This window comes from Elephas maximus, chromosome 11 (assembly GCF_024166365.1).
Source record: "Elephas maximus indicus isolate mEleMax1 chromosome 11, mEleMax1 primary haplotype, whole genome shotgun sequence".
In the NCBI taxonomy this organism is placed as follows: Eukaryota; Metazoa; Chordata; class Mammalia; order Proboscidea; family Elephantidae; genus Elephas; species Elephas maximus.
The window spans coordinates 9713055-9741049 of record NC_064829.1 but is presented as its reverse complement, the minus strand read 5'-3'; positions in this window follow the sequence as shown (position 1 = coordinate 9741049).

The window sequence follows — 27995 nt, the reverse complement described above, 5'->3', positions numbered from 1 at the left end:
AAAATATACAAGAACTAAAATGAAAAATTTAATCGGAGTTCTCAACAAAAGATTTGAGCTGGCAGAAGAAAAAAATCAATGAACTAGAGGATAAGGCAATCAAAATTATTGAGTCTGAATAGCAAAGAGAAAAGAACAAAGAATATTGAGAAAAGCCTAATGGAATTGTGGGACACCATCATGTGAACCAGCATACATATTATGGGAATCCCAAAAGGAGGAGAGAGAAAAGGACAGAAACAATACTTGGAAAAATAATGGTAGAAAACATTACAGATTTGATGAGGGACATGACTCTACACAAACAAGAAGATCAGTGAACTCCAAGCAGGATAAACCCAAAAAGATCCATACCAAGACACATCATACTCAATGTCATGAAAGCCAAAGATAAACAAAGAATACTAAAAGTGGCAAAAAAAGAAAAAAATTGTCACATACAAGGGATCCACAATAAGATTAAGTGCTGATTTATCCTTATAAACCATGGAGGCCAGAAGACAGCAGGATGACATATTTCCAGTGCTGAAAGAAAAGGACCATCAGCCAAGAATTCTATATTCAGTAAAAACAAAAAACCCTGTTTCCATAGAGTCAGTTCTGACTCACAGCAACCCTATAGGACAGAGTAGAACTGCCCCATAGGGTTTTCAAGGAGTGGCTGGCAAACTCGAACTGCTGACCTTTTGGTCGGCAGCCAAGTCCTTAACCACTGCTCCACCAGGGCTCCAAACCAAATCTGTTGCCCTGGAGTCAATTACGACTCAAAGTGACCCTATAGGATGGAGTAGAACTGCTCCATAGGGCTTCTGAGGCTGTAATCTATGGAAGCAGGTTGCCACATCTTTCTCTCACGGAGCAGCTGGTGAGTTTGAACCACCAACATTTGGTTAGCAGCTGAGTGCTTAACAACTGTGCCACCAGGTCTGCTCTTCAAAAAAGGAGGGCAAAGTAAAGACATTCTTAGATACACAAAAGAGGAGGGAGGTTATTATGACCAGGTCTGCCCTACGAGAAATACTAAACGGAGTCCTTCAGACTGGAAGGAAAGGACACTACACAGCAGCTTGGAATCATATGAATTAAAAAAAAAAAAAATCTCCAGTAAAGGTAACTTCACGGGCAAGTGTAAAACCCAATTTTATGATATTTTGGTTTGTAACTCTAACTATTGTTCCACACAGGATTCAAAATGACAAATGTATAAAAAATAATTATAAATTTATCTTATTGGGCTTGTCTTAGATATCTAGTGCTGCTATAGCAGAAATACCACAAGTCGACACACATTTTGGCGGGACACAATTCAATCCATAACAGGGCTAATACTGTACAAGGATATACTTTGTGATAACAACAGAAAGAGGGAGGAGTGGTATACGAATAGAGTCTCTGTATGTTATTGAAGTTAAATTGGTGTCAATTCAACTAGGCTGTTATTATGTGATGACATTAGCTGTAATCCTCATGGTAACCACAAACAAAATACCAAAGAATATATACAAAAGCTAAGGGGAAGGAAATCAAAATGGTTCCCTACAAAAAATCAAATAAAGAAACAAAGGCGATATTGGAGGAAATGCAGACAAAAAGGGTGTAAACAGATAGTAAAATGGCAGAAGTAAGTTCTTCCTTATCAAGAATTACTTTAAGTGGATTAAACTCTTCATTCAAAAGACAGAGACCAGCAAAATGGATAAGTAACATGATGCAGCTATATGGTGTCTACAAAAGACACACTTTAGAACCAAAGACACAGATAGAAATTGAAAGGGTAAAAAAAGACATTCCATGCAAATAGTAGCCAAAAGGGAGCTAGAGTGGTTATATTAATAACAGGCAAGACAGAATTTAGGTCAAAATTGTTACAAGAGACAAAGAGTATTATATGATGATAAAAAGTGTCAATACATCAATACACATGTATAAATACATGGGCACCTAATATCAGAGCCCCAAAATATGTAAAGCAAACACTGGCAGAACTGAAAGGAGAAATAGACAGTTCTACAGTAATAGCTGGAGACTTCAATAAGCCACTTTTAATAATGGACAGAACATCTAAAGAGAAGATCAATAAGGAAATAGAGAATTTGAACAACACTATAAAAAAATTCTTTTTTTTTTTTATAAACCAACTAGACATAACAGACATGTATGGGACCCACCCCCAACATCAGTACAATATACATTCTTCTCCAGTACACATGGATCATTCTTCAGGGTAGATCATATGCTAGGTCATAAAAGAAGACTCAATAAATTTAAAAAGATGGAAATCATACAAAGTATCTTCTCTGACAACAATAATAAGTGAAACAGAGAAAAGAAAAACAATAGCAAGAATCAATGAAACAAGAAGTTGGCTCTTTGAAAAGATGAATAAAATTAACAAACTGTTAGCTAGACTGACAAAAAAGAGAGAAGATGCAAATAACTAAAATCAGAAATATAACGGGGACATTACAAGTGACCCTACAGAAATAAAAAGGATCATAAGTGAATACTATGAACAATTGTAAACTAACACATTAGATAACGTAGATGAAACGGAAAAATTTCTAGAAACACATACTATATCTACATTGACTCATGAAGAAGTAGAAAATCTCAACAGACCCATTACAGTTAAGGTTTTCGTCAACTTGGCTGGGCTATAATTCTCAGTAGTTTGGCAGTTATGATATAGCTCGGCAGTTACGGAATGATGTAATACCCTCCATAATGGGATCTGACATAATGAAATCATCTCCATGATGAGATCTGTTATGAGCAGCCAGCCAGTGGAAAGGGAGTTTCCTTGGGGGTGTAGCTTGCGTCCAACAGATGTAGGCTTTCTGGCAAACCTCACAGGCTTTTGCTTGCTCTAGATCCTGCAGCTGGCTCCTGTTTGTCTGACTTCCAGTTCTTGGGACTTGAGCTAGTGGCTTACCTGCTGTCTTGCCTGTTGATCTTGGGATTCATCAGCTTCCACAGCCTGTGAGCCAGAGGCCTGCTGTCTGGCCTGTCAATCTTGGGTTTGCCAGCCCCTGCAGTTATGTGAGTCAGGAGAAGCCTCCAGCCTGAATCATGAACTTGGAACTTTTCAGCCTCTACAACCTCATGAGCCATTTTCTTGGTATAAACCTCTGTATATAAATATTTGTACTCTTTACTGGTTTTTGCTTCTTTAGAGAACCCAGCCTAAAACAATATTGAATCAATAATCAAAAATCTCCCAACAGAGAAAAGTCCTAGTCCAGGGGACTTCTGAGGAGTTCTACCGAACATTTGAAGAACTGACACCATTACTTCTTAAACTCTTCCAAAAATAGAAGAGGAGAGAACAATTCCTAACTCATTCTATGAGCACTACTCTAATAACAAAACCAGACAAAGGTAGCAGAAGAAAAGAAATCTACAGGCCAAAATTCCTTATGAATATAGATGCAAATATCATCAAAAAATATCAAACTGTATCCAACATCATATTAAAAGGATTATATATATTGCCAAGTGAAATTTGTTCTAAGAGTGCAAGAAATCAATGCAAGAAAGTCAATCAATGATTTTCATTACAGAACAAAAGAATCATATGATCATGTGATCACATGATGGGATGGTTAATGTTACGTATCAACTTGGCTAAGCTATGATTCTCAGTGGTTCGGCAAGCACTATGTAATCACTTCCCATTTTGTGGTCTGATGTGAGGAGCCAATCAGTTGAAAGGAGGGTCTCCTTGGGGGTGTGGCCTGCTGTAGTGTATAAATGGATGTTGTGGCAAAGCTTGCCCTCTTTCTCAACTCTGCACTTTTCTCATTGCCTGACCTCCAGTTCTTGGGACATCAGCCTGCAGAAGTCTCTGGCCTGCTTCTTGACCTGCAGATTTTGGATTCACCAACCCCTACAACCCCATGAGCCAGCAGAGGCCTCCAGAATGCTGTCTGACCTGCAGATTTTGGGTTTGTCAGCTCATGAAGCCACATGAGCCAGCAGAGGTCTTCAGTCTGTCACCTGACCCACAGATTTGGGACTTGCCAGCCCCCACAATTGTGTGAGCCGTTTCTTCACAATTGCTTGAGCCATTTCCTTGAAGTAAATTTCTCTCTATATTTATATACACTTCACTGGTTTTTGCTCTCTAGAGAACCCAGACTAAAACATTTGGTACCAAGAGTGGTTCTAGAGGGACAAAATCTTAAGGATGTATTTTCTGAATTGGTTCTCAAGTCTGGCTAAACTTAAAGGCATTAATGACTCTATTTCCAGTAATAAAAAGGGCACTGTTAATCCGTGGTGGGATGTGGCAATAGAAATACACAAAATACCACCACCATTGGATCAAATATTTGTGAGAGAGAAGGCCCTGGGTGATCGTATATCTGATACCTTTCAATATTTTTGTCAAACTGAGAAGTATAATGAGACTGGTTGGTTAGACTTACTTTTGCTAGACGAAGAGAAAGAAAAGTATGACCTTAAGTCTCCAGAGTCACAGCTTGTGTGCCACATAAAAGACCTGAACATTGCTATTTGTGTCCTAAAGAAAGCCTTGTAGTAACAAAGCTGACATTGCTGAAAATTAAACCAAGCTGTATCCTAACAGTGGCTGAGTTACAGTGCAAAATAAATTCCTAACCTTGAATGCTGTCTGAAGGTAAAGTGAGGGCATTGATTGTGAAGAAATGGGATCCTAAAACTTGGGATGGGTACATATGGGCAGATAATCTGGAAGCTGGGAACATTGAGTACCTAAGTTCTGTTAAACACCTGCCAACAGAATCAGCCTTCTCACTCCCATCTGCAGGGATTAATCCATCTTTGTCTGCTAAGCTACCCTCTGTAGTAAAAACACCCTTTCCATCCTGATCTGATGAAATTATCTCAGCTGTCTGAAGAGTCCTTGCCTGAGACATCCTGTGGGGAAGCATCTGGGGCAATGCCTGGGCATCACCTGAGACAGATGTCTTGCAGTCATCGCTGAATGTCCCTAGGACCTACCCACACCACCCACATTTGTTTTTAGACCTATAACTAGACTTAAGTCCCAGTGAACCCCAAGGGGTGAAGTAAGAAGTGTGACCATAAGGAGGTCTGCTACACTCCAAAAGAACTGCTTGATTTTTTCTTTTTAAATATATATAAACAGAGACCTGGCAAATATGTGTGACAATGGCTATGAAAGATGTGGGATAATGTTACAAGAAACATAAAGCTGGATCAGTGTGAATTTATTGATATGGGCCCACTAACGAGATTCTTCATTCAATATTTCAGCTTGAGGGTTAGAAAAACATCTAATAGTTCTTTTGGTTGGTTCACTGGAGCATGGATTACACAGTGGCCAACACTAAATCAAGGTGAAGTACCAGACTTGCCGTGGTATACCTGTAGAAGAAGGTATCCAAGGACTTAGGGAAATTGGAATGTTAGAGTGGATTTACCATGTTGGACCCTCAGACCCACCCAAGGAGTGGCGAGAAGACATACCTTTCGCCACAAATGTGAGGAATAAATTTGTGAGGGAACTTCCAGGATTCTTGAAGACTGCTGTGATTGTTCTTCTATGTAGGTCATATATTACAATGGAATCTGCCATAACTGAATTAAGACACCTAACTACAATGGGGGTGATTGGATCCCAGGGTGACAGGGGTCAAGTGGCAGCGCTTAATCGCCAAATACATATGGTTGCCATAATGGACAGCAGAGTCAAAATGGTAGTCAGAATAGTCTGACTCTCATAGACTTATGGCATTGGCTACTTAGTCATAGTGTCCCTAGGACTGAAATATATTAGGAACTTGTTATTTACTTGATATGTACAAATGGAAGAGTTCTAGGTTAAGTGAATAGCTGTCTAACTTGAATCACCAGAATAGAGAGTCACGGCCCATGTATCAGTTCCCATACTTGAGCCAGCTTGTAGACTTGCAAGCCTTTGAATGAAAGGGAGGCTGAGTCCCTTTGAGGAAAAGCCCCACTACGCTGCCAAAAATTTATACTATTGATCTTTCTTCCAGCCTTTCCAAAGAGATCTATGGCCTTTTATGAGGATGACTGTTCGCTGGGGAAAGGGAAATAATCAGACTTTTGGAGGATTACTGACACTAATTCCAGGAGACCCAACACATCACTATGGCCCATCAGTCAGAGTAGGGACGTATGGAGATTGGGTTATTAATGGAGTCTTAGTGCAGGTCCATCTCACAGTGGGTCCATTGGGTCCCTGAATCCATCCTGTAGTGATTTCCTCAGTTTCAGAATGCATAACCGGAGTAGACATGCTCAGAAACTGGCAGAACCCCCCACACTGAATCCCTGACAAGTGGTAGGAAAGGCCAAGTGAAAGCCATTGGAAGTGTCCCTATATAGGAAAATAGTAAACCAAAGACAACATTGAATTCCTGGAAGGATTGCAGAGATTACTGCCACCATCAAGCACTTGAAGGATGCAGGAGTGGTGATTTCCACCACATCCCCATTCTACTTGCCTATTTGGCCTGAGCAGGAAACAGATGGATCTTGGAGAATTGCAGCGGATTATCATAAACCTAACTAGATAGTGACTCCAATTGCAGCTGCTGATCCAGGTGTGGTTTCATTGCTCTAGCAAATTAATAAGTCTCCTGGTATCTGTAGTTGTTGTTGTTAGGTGCCATCGAGTCAATTTCGACTCATAGTGACCCTATATACCACAGAACAAAACACCACTCAGTTCTGCATCATCCTCACAATTGTCGCTATGCTTGAGCCCATTACTGCAGGCACCGAATCAATCCATCTCATTGAGGGTCTTCCTCTTTTTTGTTGACCCTCTACTCTACCAAGCATGATGTCCCCCTCCAGGGACTGGCCCCTCCTCATAATATGTCCTAAGTATGTGAGACGAAGTCTCATCATCTGCCTTAGTCATCTAGTGCTGCTATAACAGAGATACCACAAGTGGATGGCTTTAACAAAGAGAAATTTATTTTCTCACAGTCTAGAAGGCTAGAAGTTAAAATTTAGGGCATCAGCTCCAGGGGAAAACTTTCTTTCTCTGTCAGCTCTGGAGGAAGGTCCTTCTCATCGATCTTTCCCTGGACTAGGAGCTTCTCCATGCAGGAAACCCAGGTCCAAAGAATGTGCTCTGCTCCTGGTGCTTCTTTCTTGGTGGTATGAGATCCCCCACTCTTTGCTTGCTTCCCTTTCCTTTTGTCTCTTGTAAGATAAAAGATGGTGCAGGCCATATCCCAGGAAAACTCCCTTTACACTGGATCAGGGCTGTTACCTTAGTAAGGATGTTACAATCCCACCCTAATCCTTTTTAACATAAAATTACAATCACAAAACGGAGGACAACCACTCAATACTGGGAATTATGTCCTCACCAAGTTGACACATATCTTGGGGGGACATAATTCAATCCATGACACCATCCTTGCTTCTAAGGAGCCTTCTGGCTGTACTTCCTCCAAGACAGATTTTTTCATTCTTTTGGCAGTCCATGGTATATTCAACATTCTTTGCCAACACCATAATTCAAAGGCATCAATTCCTCTTCAGTCTTTCTTAGTCGTTGTCCAACTTTTGCATGCATATGAGGCAATTCAAAACACAATGGCTTGGGTCAGGAGCACCTTAGTCCTCAAAGTGACATCTTTGCTTTTTAATGCTTTAGAGATCTTTTACAGCACATGTAGATACCAACTTTCCTGGTATCCAGTATGCAGCTATTGATATGGCCAATGCTTTTTCTCAATTCCAGTTTCTAAAGACCACCAGAAGCAGTTTGCCTCAGCTGGCAAGGCCAGAAATACAACTTCACTTTCCTACCTCAGGGGTATATCAACTCTCCAGCCCTATGCCATAATTTTGGTCTGCAAGGAACTTGATCATCTTTCCTTCCATGAGACATGACACTGGTCCATTACATTGATAACATTGTGCTGATTAGACATAGGAAGGAAGAGGTATCAATGACCCTAGACTTATTGGTAAGGCATTTGCGTGCTAGACAGTGGGAAATTAACCCCAAAACTCAGGTGTCTTCCACCTCAGTGAAATTTCTAGGGGTCCAGTGGTGTGGGACATGTCTATATATTCCTTCAAAAATTAAGGATAAGTTGTTGCATCTGGCCCCTCAAACAACTATAAAGGAGGCACAATGTCTGATTGGCCTCTTTGATTTTGGAGGCAATGTGTTTCTCATCAGGGTGTGCTACTCTGGCCTATTTACCAAGTCACTCAAAAAGCTTCTAGCATTGAGTGGGGCCCAGAACAAAAGAAGACTCTGAAACAGGTACAAGCTGCTGTGCAAGCTGGTCTGCCAATTAGGCCATATGTTCTAGCTGATCCAATGGTGTTTGAAGTGTTACTGGCAGATAGGGATGCTGCTTGGAGTCTTTGGCAGCCTGCTATTTGTGAATCATAGCACAGATCCTTAGGATTTTGGAAACGAAGCCCTGCCGTCCTCTGAAGATAAATCTCTTTTTGAGAACAGCTTTTGGTTTGTTATTGGACCTTACTAGAGATTAAATGCTTAACCATCAGCCACCAAGTTACGATGCAGACTCAGCTGCCCATCATAAACTGGATATTGTCTCACCCACAGAAACATAAAGTTGGACGTGAACAGCAGCACTTCATCATTAAATGGAAGTGGTATACATGAGCTTGGACTCGAGCAGGACCTAGAGGCACAGTAAGTTACATGTGGAAGTGGCCCAAATGTCCATGATCCCCACTCCTGTCACATTACCTTTCCTCTCCCTGCCTGTACCTATGGTCCATGAAAAGTTCCTTACAAGCAGTTGACTGGGGAAGAGAAAACTCCTGCCTGGTTTACAGGTGGCTCTATGTGATATGCAAGCACTGGTCAAAAGTGGAGAGTGGCAGCACTGCAGCCCCTTTCTGGGACTTCCCTGAAGGACTGTGGTGAAGGGAAATCCACCCAGTGGGCAGAACTTCAAGCAGTACGCTTGGTTGTGCACTTTGCTTGGAAGGATAAATGGCCAGATGTCCGACTGTATACTGATTCATGGGCTATGGCTAATGGTTTGGCTGGATGGTCAGGGACTTGGAAGAAACATGATTGGAAAATTGGTGACAAGGAGAGATGGAGAAGAGGTATATGGATAGACCTCTCTTACAGAGCCAAACTAGTGAAGATATTTGTGTCTCATGTGAATGCTCACTAATGGGTGACCTTAGTAGAAGATTTTAACAATCAAGAGGATAGAATGACGTGTTCCGTGGATATTAGTCAGCCTCCTTCCCCAGTCTTTCCTGTCATTTCCCAGTGGGCTCATGAACAAAGAGGAAATTGAACGAAGACCCTACTACAGTGCCAAAAATTTATACTGTTAATATTTCTCCCAACCTTCCCCAAAGTGATCTACGGCCTTTTACAAGAGTGCCTGTTCACCGAGGAAAAGGAAATAATCAGACTTTGGGGGATTACTTGACATTGGCTGTGAATTGAAACTAATTGCAGGAGACCTAAAATGCCACTGTGGCACACCAGTAAGAGTAGAGGCTTGTGGAGGTCAGGTTATTAATTGAAATCTTAGCACAGGTCCATCTCACTGTGTGTCCTGTGAGTCCCTAGAACCATCAAGTGAATAGGATGACATGTTCTGGGGATACCAGTCAACCTCTTTCCCTAGCCACTCCTTTCCCCAGCCACTTCCGGGGACGTAGGTTATGCATGGGCTCAGCAACACGAAATGCCAGTCACCAAGGCTGACTTGGCTACAGTGCCCAATCTGCCAGCAGCAGAGACTAACACTGAGTCCCCAATATGGCACCATTCCTCAGGGTGATCATCCAGCAACCTGGTGGCTGATTGATTACAGTGGACCTTTTCCATCATGGAAAGTGTAGCGATTTGTTCTTACTGGGATAGACACTTGTTCTGGATATGTATTTGCCTTCCTTGCTCATAATGCTTCTGCCAGAACTACCATCTGTGGATTTACGTAATGCTTTATTGCTGTCATGGCATCCTACACAACATTGCCTCAGATCAAGGAACTCACTTCACAGCAAATGAAGTGCAACAATAAGTCTATGCTCAACATGGTCTTACCATGTTCCCTATCATTCTGAAGCAACTGGCTTGGTAGAACGATGGAATGGTCTTTTAAAGACACAATTACTGTGCCAGCTATGTGGCAATACCTTGTAGGGCTGGGGTGATGTTCTCCAGGAGGCTGTATACGATCTAAACCAGTGTCCAATATATGCTGCTGTTCTACTATAGGCAGGATTCTTAGGTCCAGGAATCAATGGGAGTGGCACCACTCACTATTACACCTAGTGACCTACTCGAAAATTTTTTTCTTTCCGTCTCTGTGACCCTATACTCTGCAGGTCTACCCATACCCATTGCCATTGAGTCGATTCCAACTCATAGCAACCCTATAAGACAGAGTAGAAATGCCCCATAGGGTTGTTTCCAAGGAGTTCCTCGTGGATTCGAACTGCCAGCCTTTTGGTTAGGAGCCATAGCGGTTAACCACTATGCTACCAGGGTTTCCTTTGCAGGTCTGGAGGTCTTAATTCCAAAGGGAGGAATGCTCCCATCAGGAGACACAACACCAATTCCATTGAACTGGAAGTTAAGAATTCCATTCAGCCATTTTGGGCTCTTTATGCCTCTGGATCAACAGGCAAAAAAGGGAGTTACCATATTGGCTAGTGTTATGGATTGAATTGAGTCCCCCCCACCATATGTGTTGTAAATCTTAACCTTTATGCCTGTAGTTATAATCCCATTTGGGACTGGGTAGTCTTCATTATGCTAAGAGAAAGGATTAGTGTAGGGTGGTCTTGAGTTAATCTCTTACAAAATATAAAAGGAGTAGATTAAGGAAGCTGAGATGGGGGAAGATAGATGCCATGCCACATGAAGATCACTGAGGAGCCAAGGAACAAAGACCTACCCCAAGAGCCGACAGAGAGAGAAAGCCTTTCTCTAGGGCCAGTGCCCTGAATTTGGACTTCTAGCCTCCTGAACAGGGAAAATAAATTTCTGTTTGTTAAAGCCATCCACTTGTGATATTTCTGTTACAGCAGCACTAGAAAACTAAGATAGCTGATGTGATTGAGCCCGATTACCAAGGGGAAATCAGATTGATATTACATAATGGAAGTAAAGAAGAGTATGTCTGGAATATCGGAGATCCCTTAGGTTGTCTCTTAGTACTGCCATGCCCTGTGATTAAAGTCAATGGAAAACCACAGCAAACCAATTCTAACATGACTAATAATGGCCCAGATACTTCAAGAATGAAGGTTTGGGTCACCCCATTAGGCAAATAACCGCAACCAGCTGAACTGATTGCTGAGGACAAAGGGAATATGGAATGGGTGGTGGAAGAAGGTAGTTCTAAATACCAGCTCTGACAATGTGACCAGTGGTAGAAAGGAGGACTGTAATTGTTATGAGTATTTCTCCCTTGTTTTGTTATACATGAGTGCATGTGCATATATATGGAGCTCTGGTGGAGCAGTGGTTCAGAGCTTGACTACTAATTGAAAGGTCAGTGGTTCAAACCCACCAGCTGTTCCTTGGAAAGCCTATGGGGTAGTTCTACTCTGTCCTATAGGGTTGCTATGAGTATGAATCGACTTGATGGCAATGTGTGTATATATACACAATACGTAAGTAATACGTAAACACGCACACACATAGCAAATATCTTTGTTTTCTTCCCTCCTTTATCCCATTACTTAATGTAAAATACAAGATGTAAAAGGGACTAGTGCATTTTCAGTTGTATTCATGTTAGTTGTATCATGGTAGGTGCAAGTGTCACTTTATAATTGTCTTTATTTAGAAATTACCTATGATTTAAGGAGATGTGTGTAGGTGCCTAGCTGACACAGCGTGGACTGTGATGGTTGATGTTATGTGTCAGCCTGGATACGCTGTGATCCTCAGTGGCTTGTCACTTCCATTTTGTGATCTGATGTGAGCAGCCGATCAGTTTAAAGGGGAGTTTCCTTGGGGGTGTGGCCTGTTCCAGTATATAAATGGATGTTCTGGCAAAGCCCACCCTCTTTTCTTGACCCTGTACTCTTCTCATTGCTTGGCCTCTGGTTCTTGGCAAGTAAGAAATCTCTGGCTTGCTGCCTGACCTGCAGATTTTGCATTTGTCAACTCCCACAATCCTGTGAGCCAGCAGAGGCCTCCAGACTGCTACCTGACCTGCAGATTTTGGGTTTGTCAGCCCATGCAGCCACATGAGCCAGCAGAGGTCCTCAGTCTGTCACTTGACCCACAGATTTGGGACTTGCTAGTCCCTACAATTGCGTGAGTCATTTCCTCACAACTGCTTGAGCCATTTCCTTGAAGTAAAATTCTCTCTCTATATATTTATATACACTTCACTGGTTTTGCTCATATAGAGAGCTCAGATATGACACGTAATTATCTCAATTGGTGAAGAAAAGGCATTTGACAAAAAAAAAAAAAAAAATTCAGCAACCTGGGAGTAGTAGAGAAATTCCTCAGTATAATAAAGAGCATTTATGAAAAACCCACAGCTAACATACTCAGTGGAGAAAGACTGATAGCTTCCCCCTTAAGGTCAGGACTAAGAGGAGGATGCCTGCTATCACCACCGCTATTTAATGTCGTACAAAGTTCTAGCCACAGCAATCATGCAAGAAAAAGATATAAAAGCATCTATTTTGGGTAAGAAGATGTAAAATTATCCCTTTCTACAGATGACATCATTCCATATATAGAAGACCCTAAAGAATCTAAAAGAAAGCTACTAGAGCGAGTAAGTTTAGTAAAGTGTCAAGAAAGGAGATCAACACACAAAAAGCTATCAGTTTCTGCACAACAGCAATGAGCAATCTGAAAAGGAAATTAACAATTCCGTTTATAATAGCATCTAAAAGAACAAAATACCTAGGAATAAACTTAACCAAGGAGGTGTAAACAAATAATTTCTTTTATAAGGATCAGCACAAAGCTGGTTCCTATGAGGTGGAGGTTAAAGATGTCCCAAATGTCCAACTTTTCCAAGCTGCTGTACCACTCCATCATCTCTAACATCGACTACTCCGTCTCCCTTCAGTACTCTCCCTCCCGGCTCTGGGTTCCCTAATTCACTGCAACATCCTACAGAACTGAAGAACCCTATAAAGGAAATGGCTCACATAGTGTGGAGAATGGCAAGTCCCAAATTCACGGGTCAGGCGTAGGCTTCTCCTGACTCATGCAGCTGCAGGAGCTGACAAACCCAAACTAGCAGTTTAGACCACAGGCTTCTGGCTCACAAGGCTGCAGAGGCTGGCAAATAAGGTCACATTATAGGCCACTGGCCCAAGAGGCTGTGGAAGCCAGCAAGTACCAGAATCCACAGGTCAGACAGCAGGCCTCTGGGGAGGTCAATTGATCATAAACCCAATGTGGAATCCAGATGCAGAGAGATAGGCCTCGCCAGGACACACACATATGTCTTAGATGCAGGCCACACTCCAGGAAAGGGCATAACTTTAGTAAGGGTGGGGCTTGAGTCATGCCCTCTTGCAAGGCTGTGACCCAAGACACGCCTCACACCAATCCTGCCTCATCAACATATAGGGGTCAGGATCCACAACACATAAAATGGAGAACAATTACACAATACTGGGAATCATGGCCTAGCCAAGTTGACACACAACCCCAGTCATCACAGGTTCCATATACCTTATTTGAATAGCCCCACTCAGTCATCGTATGTGAGAAGGGCCATATTAAGTAATTCATTGCACTGCAAGGCGAAAGACTTGTACACTGAAAATTATGAAACATTACTGAAAGAAGTTAAAGAAAATTTAAATAAATGAAAGGACAATACATGCTTATAGATTGTCAACACTACTTGAAGCAATCTATGGTTTCAGTGCAATCCCTAAGAAAATTCCAACAGCCAATCTTCAAATTTATATGTAATTTCAAGGGGCCCTGAGTAGCCAAAACAACCTTGAAAAGAAGAACAAGTAGGAGGTCTCACACTTCCAGATTTCAAAATGAAATATAAAGTCTTGTACTGGTTTGATGATAGACACATAGACCAATGTAATAGAATTGAGAGTCCAGAAATAAACCCATGTCTCTATGGCAAATCGATTTTCAACAAGAATGCTAAGTCCATCCAGTGTGGAAAGAATGATCTCTTCAATAAATAGTGTTGGGACAACTGGAGCTCCACATGCAAAAGAATGAATCTGGGCTCATACCTATCACCATATATGAAAATCAACTTAAAATGGATCAAAGACCTAAACATAAGATTAAAAACTATAAAACTCTTAGAACAAAACATAGAGTAATGCTTTGGGACTTAGTTGTTGGAAATGAATTAGATATTAGGCATGACATCAAAAGCGTGAACAACTAAAGACAAAATAGATAAACTGGAAAATATTAAAAACTTTCATGCATCAAAGGACTCTACCAAGAAAGTGAAGATACAACCTACAGAATGAGAGCAAATATTTGGGAACCATATATATGATAAGGGTTTAACATTCAGAATATATAAACAACAGTTACAACCCAACAACAGTAAGACAAACAACCCAATCAAAAAATGGACAAAGGACCTGAGTAGACATTTTATCAGAGAAGATGTGCAAATGACCAGTAAGCACATGAAAAGATGCTCAATGTCATTAGTTGTTAAGGAAATGCAAATCAAAACCACAATGAGATACCACTTCACACACACTAGGATGGCTATTATCAGAAAAGCAGAAAATAACGAACGCTGGCAAAGATGTGGAGAAATTGGAACCCTCATCATTGCTGATGGTATTGTAAAATGGTGCAAGTGCTGTAGAAAAACAGTGTGGTGGTTCCTCAAAACTTAAACACAGACTTTCCATATAACTCAGCAATTCCACTCCTAAGTATATACCCAAAAGAATTGAGAGCAGAGACTCAAGCAGATACTTACATACCAGTGTCCCTTGTAGCATTACTCACAACAACCAAAAGGTGAAAACAAGTGTCCATCGACAGACGAATGGATAAATAAAATATGCTACATACATACAATGGAATACTACTCGGCCATAAAGAGAGACGAAATTCTGATACATGCTATGACACGGATGAACCTTGAAAGCATACTGATTGAAATAAACTAGACACAAAAGGACAAATATTATATGATCCCACTTATATGAAATATCTGGCAAATGCATAAAGACCAAGGTTTATTAGAGTGGGTGGAAAAGGGAAATACGGTGTATTATTTAAGGTGTACCGAGTTTCTATGAACGGTGATGAAAAAATTTGGAAACAGAGTGATGATGGTTGCACAACATGGTGAATGTAATTAATGTCACTGAGTTACACATGTAAAAGTGGTTGAAATGGTAAATATTTTGTTATATGTATTTCACCCCAATAAAGTAAAAATTAAAAAAAGAAACAACTTGCAACAGATTTTATAAAAGCTAGATCTGAGCTGTGCACTGGGGGTAGGTCCTTGACTCTTTTCAGCTTCTATTCTTTGCAATCATGGTGATCTTCATAAGGCACGGCATGTCTTCCCCCATCTTTTCTACCTTAAAAGACATTGATTTAAGACACACCCTACACTAATACCATCTAATTAGCATAACAAAGAAAACCCATTCCCAAATCACAGGTATAGGGTTAGGATTTACAACACATATTTTTGGGGGACACAGTTCAATCCATAACACTCCACCCTGTGTCCCCCCCAAATTTATGTTCTTCCCACATGCAAAACACATTCACCACATCATATCATTCTAAAAAAAAAAAAAAAATCATTCTAGTAGTCTTAAATCAACTCCAAGTCCAAAGTCTCATCTTTTGAACCATCTAAATCAAATATAGGTGAGATTTTAGGTATATTCCATCCTGGGGGAAAATTTCTCTTCATCTATAAACCTGTGAAATCTAGAACACAAGTTATCTGCTTCCAAAGTAGAATAGTAGAACAGGCACAAAGTAGACATTTCCATTACAAATGGAAAAATTGGAGAGAAAACAGGTATAACGGGTACCAAGGAAGTCAAAATCCAGCAAAACAAATTACCTGAGCTCTCAAGGCTTGAAAATAATACTCTGTTCTCCGAGACCATCTGGGCAATGTCTCTGCCTTCTACCTTTGGGTGTTGGCCACATTTTTGGATTTTGGGAGAGGCCCTTCAGCCCTGGCTTCAGCCCCACCATCTAGGCCCACTGGGACAGCAGCTCTTTTTAGGGTAGTCCCTAGCCCATCTGAGTACCCACCACAGCCCAGACAGGCTCCATTCTCCTGACCCTGGAGCATGGCAGCCCCACTCCCTCACCTTTGGGCAGTGACCCCAACCTCTTGCAGCACCTGAATGGCAGCCCCATACTCCAGAACCGAATGGGTTTTTGGTTTTTCTTTTGTTGTGTTAATGAGACAGTATTAGTGTAGTGTATGTCTAAAGGCAATCTCTTTTGAGATATAAAAGAGATTAAGCAAGCAAGTGAGCAAGCAGAGATGGAGGAAGACAGATGCCATGCCACATGAAGGTCACCAAGGAGCCAAGGAATAGAAGAGGAAGAGGCAAAGATCTTCCCAAAGCCAACAGAGAAAGAAAGCCTTCCCCTAGAGCCAATGCCCTGAATTCAGACTTCTGGCCTCCTAACTGTGAGAAAATAAAGTTGTTTCTTAAAGCCACCCACTTGTGGTAGTTCTGTTACAGCAGCACTAGATAACAAAGTTGCAACATTTCTGTTTGGTTTCTTTTTAACTCTTTTTTTAGAGCCTCAGTTTGTTCATGCATTGTTTTCCTTATTTATTTTCAGTTATTTGTCTGTGTTTTCCCTTAGCTCTTTATGTAAAAAAAAAAAAAAAAAAAAAAATTTTTTTCTTTATGTATATTCTTCCATTCGTTTCATTATGAGGTCTTCTATAGGTATGATTTCACTCCCTTTTGTCATGTTCATTAGAATGAGCCATCGTTTCTCTTCTCTTTGTATGTCTTGTGATTTCTTGTTGGGGTATTGGAATTTTTGAGGGTGTTAACTTTCTCAGTTCTCCCCAGTATTAGGGGCGTTTTTGCCCACACTACTTTCTGCAAAAAATGTTTAGCAGGCAGAGCCTTTGGCCTTTGCTTACTGCATCCTCTCCTTCTGTGTGATGGCTGCTTCTCCCTTTCTGGTTTAATTAGGATTTGAAAGCTCCAGGTCTCAGTTTTCAATTTTCCGTGTCTCCCAAACATACCAGAGAACATGCTATGGTCAATCTGTCCAACGGCAAGGCACCACCACAGGGAAGAGATATCATACACTAATCACTCTGTCCACCAGGGGGCTCAATCCCCTCTATCTGGTTATTACTCCCTTCCCTTTGCTCTGCAATCACATTTTCAGACAGAAAACCCACATTGAGAGAGCCCCCATCAGGGCTGGGTGTTACCCTCTGGTTTTGCCCAAGGCTACCTTCCCTACTCTGTGGGTGCTGTTTATATCTGAGCAGACATTCAGAGGAAGCACAGGCCAGTTTTCCTTCATAGCAGGCAGGAGGGGACAGGAAAGCAGGTAATGGGGAACACAAGCTCAAGAAGGCGAAAGTATTGACATGTCGTGGGGTTGGCAACCAATGTCACAAAACGACATATGTATTAATTGTTTAATGAGAAACTAGTTTTCTCTAAACCTTCATCTAAAGTACAATAAAAAAAATAAAATAAATAAAAAAACAGCCAGTGAAAACCCTATGGATCACAAAAATTTGATCCTGTTATGCAGGGGGTCACCATGAGCTGGGATGTTATGTATTAAAAAAAAAAAACTTTTATGGACTGAATTTTGCCCCCAAAAATGTGTGCCAACGTGGCTAGTCCATGATTCCCAGTTTTGTGTGATTGTCCACCATTTTGTCATCTGATGTGATTTTCCTGTGTGTTGTAAATCCTACCTCTATGATGTTAATCCCCCACGTGTCTGTCGGTTTGTCGTACTGTGGGGGCTTGCATGTTGCTGTGATGCTGGAAGCTATGCCACCGGCATTCAGATACCAGCAGCGTCACCCATGGAGAACAGGTTTCAGCTGAGCTTCCAGACTAAGACAGACTAGGAAGAAGGACCTGGCAGTCTACTTCTGAAAAGCTTTAGCCAGTGAAAACCTTATGAATAGCATAGTGCTGGAAGATGAGCCCCCCAGGTTGGAAGGCACTCAAAAGATGACTGGGGAAGAGCTGCCTCCTCAAAGTAGAGTCGACCTTAATGATGTAGATGGCGTAAAGCTTTTGGGACCCTCATTGGCTGATGTGGCATGACTCAAAATGAGAAGAAACAGCTGCGAACATCCATTAATAATCGGAACCTGGAACGTACGAAGTATGAACCTAGGAAAATTGGAAACTGTCAAAAATGAAATGGAATGCATAAACATCGATATCCTAGGCATTAGTGAGCTGAAATGGACTGGTATCGGCCATTTTGAATCAGACAATCGTATAGTCTACTATGCTGGGAATAACAACTCAAAGAGGAATGGTGTTGCATTCATCGTCAAAAAGAATGTTTCAAGATTTATACTGAAGTACAACACTGTCAGTGATAGGATAATATCCATATGCCTACAAGGAAAAAATTTTCTGGGTACAAGGAAAACCAGTTAATACAACAATTACTCAAACTTACACACCAACCACTAGGGCCAAAGATGAAGAAATAGAAGATTTGTTTCAGCTGCTACAGTCTGAAATTGATCGAACATGCAATCAAGATGCATTGATAATTACTGGCGATTGTAATGCAAAAGTTGGAAACAAAGAAGGAGGATCAGTAGTTGGAAAATATGGCCTTGGTGATACAAACAATGCTGGAGATCGAATGATAGAATTTTGCAAGACCAATGACTTCTTCATTGCAAATACCTTCTTTCACCAACATAAACAGCGATTATACACATGGACCTCACCAGATGGAACACACAGAAATCAAATTGATTACATCTGTGGAAAGAGACGATGGAAAAGCTCAAAATCATCAGTCAGAACAAGGCCAGGGGCTGACTGTGGAACAGACCATCAATTGCTCATATGCAAGTTCAAGTTGAAACTGAAGAAAATCAGAGCAAGTCCATGAGAGCCAAAATATGACCTTGAGTATATCCCACCTGAATTTAGAGACCATTTCAAGAATAGATTTGATGCATTGAACACTAGTGACCACAGACCAGACGAGTTGTGGAATGACATCAAGGACATCATCCATGAAGAAAGCAAGAGGTCACTGCAAAGACAGGAAAGAAAGAAAAGACCAAGATGGATGTCAGAGGAGACTCTGAAACTTACTCCTGAGCTTCAAGCAGCTAAAGCAAAAGGAAGAATTGATGAAGTAAAAGAACTGAACAGAATATTTCAAAGGGCCTCTTGAGAAGACAAAGTAAAGTATTATGATGACATGTGCAAAGAGCTGGAGATGGAAAACTGAAAGGGAAGAACGCATTCAGCGCTTCTCAAGCTGAAAGAACTGAAGAAAAAATTCAAGCCTCGAGTTGCAATAGTGAAGGATTCCATGGGGAAAATATTAAACAATGCAGGAAGCATCAAAAGAAGATGGGAGGAATACACAGAGTCATTACACCAAAAAGAATTAGTTGATATTCAACCATTTCAAGAGGTGGCATACGATCAGAAACCGACGGTACTGAAGGAAGAAGTCCAAGCTACTCTGAAGGCATTGGCGAAAAACAAGCCTCCAGGAATTGATGGAATAGCAATTGAAATGTTTCAATAAACAGATGCAACACTGGAGGTACTCACTCATCTATGCCAAGAAATATGGAAGATAGCTTCCTGGCCAACTGACTGGAAGAGATCCATATTTATGCCTATTCCCAAGAAAGGTGATCCAATGGAATGTGGAAGTTATAGAACAATATCATTAATATCACATGCAAGCAAAATTTTGCTGAAGATCATTCAAAAATGGTTGCAGCAATACATTGACAGGGAACTTTCAGGAATTCAGGCCAGTTTCAGAAGAAGACGTGGGACCAGGAATACCATTGCTGATGTCAGATGGATCCTGGCTGAAAGCAGAGAATACCAGGAGGATGTTTACCTGTGTTTTATTGACTATGCAAAAGCATTCGACTGTGTGGATCATAACAAGCTATGGATAACACTGCGAAGAATGGAATTCCAGAACACTTAATTGTGCTCATGAGGAACCTTTACGTAGATCAAGAGGCAGTTGTTCGGACAGAACAAGGGGATACTGATTGGTTTAAAGTCAGGAAAGGTGTGTGTCAGGGTTGTATCCTTTCACCATACCTATTTAATCTGTATGCTGAGCAAATAATCTGAGAAGCTGGACTATATGAAGAAGAACGGGGCATCAGGATTGGAGGAAGACTCATTAACAACCTGTGTTATGAAGATGACACAACCTTGCTTGCTGAAAGTGAAGAGGACTTGAAGCACTTACTAATGAAGATCAAAGGCCACAGCCTTCAGTATGGATTACACCTCAACAGAAAGAAAACAAAAATCCTCACTACTGGACCAATGAGCAACATCATGATAAACGGAGAAAAGATTGAAGTTGTCAAAGATTTCATTTTACTTGGATCCACAATCAACAGCCATGGAAGCAGCACTCAAGAAATCAAAAGACGCATTGCATTGGGTAAATCTGCTGCAAAGGACCTCTTCAAAGTGTTGAAGAGCAAAGATGTCACCCTGAAGACTAAGGTGCGCCTGACCCAAGCCATGGTGTTTTCAATTGCATCATATGCATGTGAAAGCTGGACAATGAGTAAGGAAGACCGACGAAGAACTGATGCCTTTGAATTGTGGTGTTGGCGAAGAATATTGAATATACCATGGACTGCCAAAAGAACGAACAAATCTATCTTGAAAGAAGTGCGGCCAGAATGCTCCTTAGAGGCAAGGATGGCGAGACTGTGTCTTACATACTTTGGACATGTTGTGAGGAGGGATCAGTCCCCGGAGAAGGATATCATGCTTGTGAGAGTACAGGGTCTGCGGAAAAGAGGAAGACCCTTAACAAGGTGGATTGACACAGTGGCTGCAACAATGAGCTCAAGCATAACGATTGTAAGGATGGCGCAGGACCGGGCAGTGTTTCGTTCTGTTGTGCATAGGGTTGCTATGAGTTGGAACCGACTCGACAGCACCTAACAACAACAACAATGATGTTAATGGGGCAGAATTAGAGGAAATTATGTTAATGGGGCAGGATTAGAGGAAATTATGTTAATGAGACAAGACTCAATCTACAAGATTAGGTTGTATCTTGAGTCAATCTCTTTTGAGATATAGGGTCTTGAGTGGAGGCTATACCCATAGCCAACATACTAAGGAGGGAATCTGATAGCAACAAGGCAGATCTCTCTGGGGGTCCTTTACAAGTGTGATTTCCCCTCCCACGCTTGGTAACTGTCAGCTGCTGAACTGATAGGAACTCCTACAGAATGTTTCCTGCAATGGAGGCCAGTCACCTCAGAGGAGACTCCTTCCCACAAAACTACAGGGCTGCTAGGGATCTGAAACCAACAAGACAAATTTCTTAGAGGTCCTTCCAAGGACTGCCAGCCTTTCTTCTCCTGCTATGGAGGAAAACTGGCCTGTGCTTCCTCTGAATGTCTGCTCAGATGTAAACAGCACCCACAGAGCAGGGAAGCTAGCCTTGGGCTGGTGTGCCAGTTAGTCTTGTTTTGTTTTATGGGTCTGTCTAGTCTTTGGCTGAAGGGTGAACCTCAGGAGTGACTTCATTACTTAGTTATAAGGGTGTCCGGGGGCCATAGTCTCAGGGTTTCTCCAGCGTCTGTCAGACCAGTAAGTTCGATATATATATGTGTGTGTGTGTGTGTGTATATATATATATACGTATACATATATATATATATATATATACATTGTGAGTTAGAATTTTGTTCTACATTTTTCTCCAGCTCTGCCTGGGACCCTCTACTGTGATTCCTGTCAGAGAAGTCCATGGTGGTAGCCGGGCACCTTCTAGTTAAGCTGGAATCAGTCTGGTGAAGACTGTGGTAGTTGGGTCCATTAGTCCTTTGGACTTATCTTTCCCTTGTGTCTTTGGTTTTCTTCATTTTCCCTTGCTCCAGCAGGGTGAGATAAGTGGAGTATCTAAGGTGGCTGCTTACGAGCTTTTAAGACCCCAAACACTACTCACCAAAGTAGAATGTAGAATACTTACTTTATAAACTATGTTACACCAATTGAGCTAGATGTTCCCCAAGACCATGTTCCAAAAGCATTCTTTTGATCTCTTTAAATTGGTTTCTCTGCACAGTAATTTGAAAATCAAGGCTCCTGTGTTAACCAGTCACAGTTCAATGCCTATTTTAATTGGTATCTAGAGGTCTACAACAGAACCAGGATAGCAATATTGCTTCACTGTAAGACACAGTTTAATACTTAGCTAAACAAAATAAGAGCTGCAGTGCCAAAATTCAGCCTCTACTCCTTCTGCTCCAGTGCCAGCTCCTACTTCTTTGTATCCTTCTCTGCTTTCTTGTTCTGATAAAACTCTATCATAACTCCTTTAAAAAAAAAAAAAAAAAAACCCATTGAGAACCTTTTGCCTGAAATGCCTATTAAAATCTGCACTAAGATGCTGAGGTGTCTCCTAGCATTGCTTTCGTCTCATGGGCTAGAACAGAACTTGGTCACATAGTTAGGGACTTCCCCAAGTGGTACCAAGACACCCATTTTCTGAGAAATTAAAAAATTTTAATTAGAACTTATCAGCTGGACTCCCCAATATGTAACAGTTAAATTTATATGATAGACCCGGGACACCCGAATGTGGCTAGAAGAATCTGAATGAAAAAATCCCAAAGAAACTTTAGCTTTAGACATGGGAAAAACAGACACTAAATTATTGGAAGATTTTCAAGCAATGGGCAAAAGATTACTAGAAGCCCTTCTGAGAAATTTCCCCCATTAATTGACTGGACAAAAATTTACTCCTGCAAGCAAGATAAAGATGGAAGTGTATATGATTATCAGACTCAGCTGCTTCAAAACTTTTCTGAACACTCCAGGATTTTTCTGAATATCCTTGGCATATCTGAGGCCTTTAATGTTGTTTTCATATCTGGCCTTAAACCTGAAATTTCAGGCCTGGTAAAAAGACATTGATTAGACTGGGGAAATGGCTTCTACGGTTAAACTGATTTGGCTAACTAACTTTTGAGGCTCGGAAGGCCTCTAAAGGAAATACAGTAATGGTCCTCCAGCTGCAACAATTGCAACCTCCCAATCAAAAGAAAAATGTCAGACCTTCCAGTGCCACCAAGGCTGGTACTTGTCACTATTGTAAAAAACCTGGCCACTGGAAGTATGAATGTTACAAACTGAAAAACAAATGGAAGGTTTTCCCACAAGACACCCTTCCACCTCCTGATTTAGAATAAAAGGACTTCAAGGATAATTCAGAAGCTTTTCATATGTTGGCACACAATTTGCAGGGAGAAACTACTGTGTACATTCATGGAGAAACTTGTAAATTTCTAACTGATACCAGATGTGACGGTTAAGGTTGTGTGTCAATTTGGTTGTGCCATGATTCTCAGTGGTTTGGCAGTCATATGATGTTGTGATCACATCCATGATGAGATTTGATATAATGTGGTCACCTCCATAATGGGATCTTCTGTGAGTACCCAGTCACCTCCATGATGGGATCTGCTATGGGGAGTTTCTTTGGGCATTTGGCCTGCATCCAATATAAATGGACATTCTGGCAAGGGTCTAGGTCTTTTGCTTGCTCTGGATCCTGCAGCTGGCTTCTGTTCATATGACCTCCAGTTCCTGGGATTTCAGCTAGCAGCTTACCTGAGACCTCGCCTGCTGATATTGGGATTCATTTATCTTCACATCGTTGAGCAAGAGCCCTGCTCTCTGACCTGCCAATCCTGGGTTCACCAGTCCCTGTGGCTATGTGAATTAGGAGAACCCTCTATCCTGACCTATGGATTTGGGATGCTAGCCTCTACAACCACAAGAACCTTTTCCTTAATATAAATCTCTCTATATATTTATATGCTTTACTGGTTTTGGTTCTCTACACAACCTAGCCTAAGACACTGGAGTAACCCTGTCTGGCATCAACCCCTCTGGCTTACAAAAGCTCCTGCCCCAGAGCACAAAAATTTCAAAAGAAGTGGAAGTTACCCACAAAAGGCAAACAGTAATTCACTCTTACCCTTTCCCAATATCTCTTTGCCCTATTGAGAATTTACTCCACTTTTTGTTCAGCCCTGATACTCCTGTTAATCTATTAGAGAGAAATCTTTTGTCTGGATGGAATTTATTTACAATTTAATGAGAAAGGGGAAATATTATTGAACCTGCCTGAAATTTCAAAATCAGGAGATGCAGGTTTAGAATTGGATTATATTTAGAAGGAAGAGGCAATTTGTTGCATGCCCCTTCAAAATTCTATTCAACCTAACCCTCTCCTTGCTGATATTTAATTCCTAATTCCTGAAACATTATGGGCCACTACATTTACAGATGTTGGCCGAGTTTTATCAGCAGAACCAATTAAAATTCAAGTAGATTTGTCTAAACCTTTGCCAAAGATATCTCAATATCCACTTCAACGAAAAGTAAAGGACATACTTGTTCCTATCATTCAAGATTTCCTTTCTAAAGGGCTAATTGTTCCTTGTACTAGCCCTCGTAATACTTGTAATACCCCTGTTCTTCCAATAAAAAAAAAAGAGGTAGAAGTTGAAGGTTTGCTCAAAATCTATATGCCATCAACTGCATTGTGATACCCAGATTTCCAGTAGTTCCTAATCCGCATTACTTTCCAATGTCCCTTCAGATGCAACTCATTTTGTAGTTCATCATAGTTATCTAGTGCTGCTATAGCAGATATACCACAAGTGCATGACTTTAATAACAAATAGAAGCTTGTTCTTTCACAGTCCAATAGGCTAGAAGTCCAAATTCAGGGTGTCACTTCTGGGGGAAGGCTTTCTATCTTTCTGTTGGCTCTGGAGGAAGGTCTTTGTCATCAATTTTCTCTTGGCCAATTTTCTCTTGGCTGTCCGTGCAGAAAGCCCAGGTCCAAAGGATATACTCTGCTCCTGGGGCTGCCTTCTTAGTGGTATGAGATCCTCCCCTCTCTGCCCTCTTCTTTTTCCTTTTGTCTCTTGTAAGATAAAAGGTGATGCAGGCCACACCCCAGAGAAACTCTCTTTACACTGAGTCAGTGATATGACCTGAGTAAGGGTGTTACATTCCAGCTTAATCTTCTAACAAAACCCAATCTTGCCTCACTAACCACAGGTAGAGATCAGGGTTTACAACACATAGGAAAATCACATCAATCACAAATTGGAGGACAACCACACAATACTGACAATCATGATCTAACCAAGTTGATACATATTTTGGGAGGACACAATTCAATCCATGACACAGTTGCAGATCTTTGCAGTGCATTTTTTAAGTGTTCCCATGCTCTGAAAGGCAATATTTATTTGCCTTTACTTGGGAAAATCAACAATTTTCTTGGAATTTAATGCCCCAAAGTTTTACTGCATCTACCTTTTTTTTTTTCATTTTTTCTTGCTTAGTTGAAGCACTTATAATTTTCAAGTAAGTCCACTTTGCTGCAATATGTGGGTGACTTATTAATCTGCTCAGCCTCCTGGCAAGCCTGCCTTAAAGATAGTATATCTCCGTTAGAACATCTGGCTGCTGGAGAACATAAAATTTCTAAAGAAAAATTACAATTAGCTCAGCCTTCTGTTAAATATTTGGGGCATCTAATTTATACAGAAGGTATTTTATCAATCCTAAATGAAAAGAAGCTATTTTTGCTTTCTCTATACCTGAAACCAAGAAACAACACCAAGGATTTTTGGGACTCTGTGGTTATTTTTGAGCCTGGATTCCTAATTTTTCTTTGTTTGCTCAACCCTTATATAAATAATTTAAAGCTTACGAACCAGATTCATTCCAGATTGCACCAGAAGAAGAAGCCACATTTAAACTGAAGGAGGCTTTGATGAATGTGCTTACTTTGGGCTTTCCTAATTATGACCTATCCTTTTCTTTGTGTATTAGGTATCTGAAATTGCTTTGGATGTCATCACACAAAACCACAGGGGACAATAGAAACCTGTGGGTTATTATAGTGTGCAACTTGACCCTGTAGCCAGGGGATATCCTTCCTGCCTTAAGGCTGTGGCAGCTACTGCCAAATTAGTGGAGACCACTGCAGAGGTAGTATTAGGAATTTTTTAGATGTTTATGTGCCCCATGCTGTGTCTGCTTTACTTAATTCTGCTTTGACACAACATCTTTCTGCCAGCAGGCTCACCCACTATGAGGTTCTTCTCCTGGCTGTATTCAACATCAGGTTGTATTCTGTGGCCAGCTTAAATTCAGCAACTCTTCTCCCCATAGCATGTGTCATGGATTGAATCATATCTCCCCCAAAATGTGTGTATCAACTGAGCTGAGCCGTGATTCCCGGTATTGCATGATTTTCCTATATGTTGTAAATCCTGCCTCTATGATGTTAATGAGGGAGGAAGGGTGGCAGTTGTGTTAGTGAGGCAGGACTCAACCTACAAGATTGAATTGTGTCTTGAGGCAATCTTTTAAGATATAAAAGAAAGTGAGCAGAGAGGCAGGGGGACCTCATACCACCAAAAAAACAGTACCAGGAGCAGAGTGTGTCCTTTAGACTAGAGGTCCCTGCACAGGGAAGCACGTGGTCTGGGGGAAGATTGAAGAGAAAGCTGACAAAGACAGAAAGGCTTCCCCTGGAGCGGACACCCTGAATTTGGACTTTTAGCCTACTTTACTGGGAGAAAATAAACTTCTCTTTGTTAAGGCCATCCACCTGTAGTATTTCTGTTATAGCAGAACTAGATGACTAAGACAGAATGTAACGACAGTTATCTTGCCCATAATTGTTTAGATTTGACTGAACAATTTCTGACTCCTCGAAAACACTTAATGGAAACTCCTTTGACTAACCCTGACTTAGTTTTATTTGTAGATGGTTCCTACCTGAAACCTGATCCAACTAGCACTTGCTACCAAGCTGGGTATGCAGTTACAACTTCTACCAATGTTCTTGAAAGTCAGGCTCTCCCGGAAGCTACAAGCTGAATTAATTGCTCTCACTAGAGCCTTACTTCTGGAAAGTCCGTAAGTATTTGTACAGATTCTCAGTGTTGTTTTGGAGTTATTCATGATTTTGGTATGTTATGGAAACAGAGAGGGTTCTTAATGTCCTCTGGAAGTGCTATAAAAAATGGAGCTTTAGTAGCAGGCCTCTTGGATTCTTTATTGCTCCCCTCTGAAGTTGCTGTAATAAAGATAGAAGCACACCAGTCAAAAAGAGTACCACAAACTGAGGAGATAATCTTAATGATGCATAGCCAAAAGGGCTGTCTCCCAGGTTATTTCTTCACTTATGATAAACAAAGAAAAGAATTCTCCAAATTTACCCGTTGATTACTCCAATCTTCATAGCTTCACCTTAGAAAAACTACTGAAACACCAACGGCTGGCCCAAACAGACGAAATTGAGACATGGAAAAAGGCAGGTTGTTATCAGCATCTTGCCATTAAATTATGGACTGGGCTTAATGAGAAAACCATTTTACCTGGCTGTTTATATGTTCCCATGCTACAGACCTTACATGAAGGTCCATATGGGATGAGATAAAATGATTGAGATCCTATAAAATATTGGTGGGGAAAATTTTTTGAGGCTGCTGAACACATTGCCACCCATTGTCTTGTCTGCCCTGCTATAATACCAGAAAACACCTTAAGGTCCCACCAGGATGATATACTTTACCCTCTGGGCCCATGCTTGAGTGGCAATTAGATTTTATTCAATTCCCATCTTCAAATGGTTATTAATATATAGCTTCTACCTTGGGTGGAAGCTTTCCCCTGCCATTGTGCTACTGCCTCCTTTGTAGCAAAAAGCTCCTCAAAAACATAGCCACCTGGGGAGCACCAAGAAATTTTTG